Here is a 2,034-nt window from a genome sequence, read left to right on the forward strand (position 1 = left end):
GTTCTGGCTTTCTTTGTGCCGAGTGATGGCATAGTAAATGAAAACTTGGTGGAGCGGTTTAGCCAAGAAGTTCAGATTACAGAAGCCCGCTGTTTCTATGGCTTCCAAATTGCCATGGAAAACATCCATTCTGAGATGTACAGTCTCCTCATTGACACTTACGTTAAAGATTCCGAAGAAAGGGAATTTCTCTTCAACGCCCTCGAGACAATGCCTTGTGTAAAGAAGGCAGACTGGGCCTTGCATTGGACTGGCGACAAAGAGGCTACCTACGGGGAACGGGTTGTGGACTTTGCTGCTGTGGAAGGAATCTTCTTTTCTGGTTCTTTTGCGACGATATTCTGGCTCAAGAAACGCGACCTGATGCCTGGCTGACGTTTTCCAATGAACTTATTAGCAGAGATGAGGGTTTACACTGTGACTTTGCCTGCCTGATGTTCAAACAACTGGTCCACAAACCTTCCAAGCAGAGAGTGAAGGAAATAATTATTAATGCCGTTCGGATAGAGCAGGGGTTCCTCACGGAGACCTTGCCCGTGAAGCTCATTAGGATGAATTGCACGTTAATGAAGCAGTATATTGAGTTCGTGGCAGACCGACTTATGCTGGAGCTAGGTTTTGGCAAGGTTTTCAGAGTAGAAAATCCATTTGACTTCATGGAGAATATTTCACTGGAAGGGGAACTTCTTTGAAAAGAGAGTAGGTGAGTATCAGAGGATGGGAGTGATGTCAAATCCAACAGAATTCTTTTACCTTGGATGCTGACTTCTAAGAGAAATGAAGATGTGCTCTTATTTTGCTGATTTTTTTTCCCCTTTCTCATCCCCCCAAAAAACCCAGCTACTTGAAGTGTATCAAACCAGCTACACCATGAATTATCCATAATGTTCATTAATAGTATTGTTAAAACTGTGTAGCTACCTCATAAGCAAGCCTGTAGTCGTCTCACCTAGAAAAAAGCATAGACAAAAGCTACTCGGATTCTTAGGAAAGACCTTGGCCGTGTTTGGCTTTTGCAGACAGGCTGGCTGTCCGTGAGTTTGCCATGGCTCTTAGTGGCAGTCAGGGCTCAACACGTGTGGACCCTGGAGTGAGTCTCATCCAGCAGGATTAATCAGTCAGTTACAACCCAAGGCCCTTGGGAGGTCTCAGCCTCAGTGCTTCAAAGCAGATTTTAAAGTTTACTTACTGATTTGTATATAAAACTGGCACTTTACATACAAATAAACAGAGTTTGTACTATTGAAATAAAGGCCTGATTTAACCTAATTTGGTTTCCTGCCCAAATGCAAAGCCTTCTATTTGACAAAACAACAAGGCAAAAGAAAAAAATTAAGATTCCTTACAACTTATTGCCCTTTGACAAGTCCTTGGGATAGGCAGAGTGACCTACCTCTAGGATCTCAACTGCCTCGATGTTAATACTCTAGCTTAACATTAGCCTGACTTCCAGGGTCCTATAAATCTCCTTTGACATATAAAAAATTTCTTTGCAAACTTCCTTTATCTCTACCCCCCAAGATAGATGTTAGCAATCATTCTCCGAGCATATGGCCCACTGATATACATCTGAAGGGTCTCATGACTAAGGTTTTACTAGACAGTAGTAAGTGATCTTTTCCTAACAACAGCTAGATCCTCAAGGTCCTGGAAACCTTGCTTCCAGATTCCTTAGAGACTTCCCTGTCCCTAACTCCCTCCCAACTTGAAAGTATATAATGGGCCACTCCTCACAACCCCAAGGTGCTCAGTCTGCCCAGGGATCCTGTTCCAATGCTTTAATAAAACCACCTTTTTGCACCTAACACATCTTCAAGAATTCTTTCTTGGCCATTCACTACCAGACCCCAATATATTCACATAAGAAATCAAAGGAAAGGAATATTATAAACAAAAGAAGGAAGCTGGGAAGGGCCACTTTGAACAAAAGTCATTGGAGGTAACTAGAATTTAAATAAAAATTTGGGGGTGCCTGGGTGTCTCAATCAGTTTATGGTCTGACTCTTGATTTCGGCTCAGGTCATGATCTCAGGG

The 2,034-nt window shown here is 42.6% G+C and overlaps 1 pseudogene; it reads left to right on the plus strand.

The window, feature by feature from the left end:
- Positions 1-3: 3 nt before the first annotated feature.
- On the plus strand, positions 4-787 carry LOC102750973 (ribonucleoside-diphosphate reductase subunit M2 pseudogene; annotated as a pseudogene).
- Positions 788-2,034: the final 1,247 nt, after the last annotated feature.

Source organism: Leptonychotes weddellii, unplaced genomic scaffold (assembly GCF_054177405.1).
Source record: "Leptonychotes weddellii isolate Sample4059 unplaced genomic scaffold, ASM5417740v2 HiC_scaffold_25945, whole genome shotgun sequence".
Taxonomy (NCBI): Eukaryota; Metazoa; Chordata; class Mammalia; order Carnivora; family Phocidae; genus Leptonychotes; species Leptonychotes weddellii.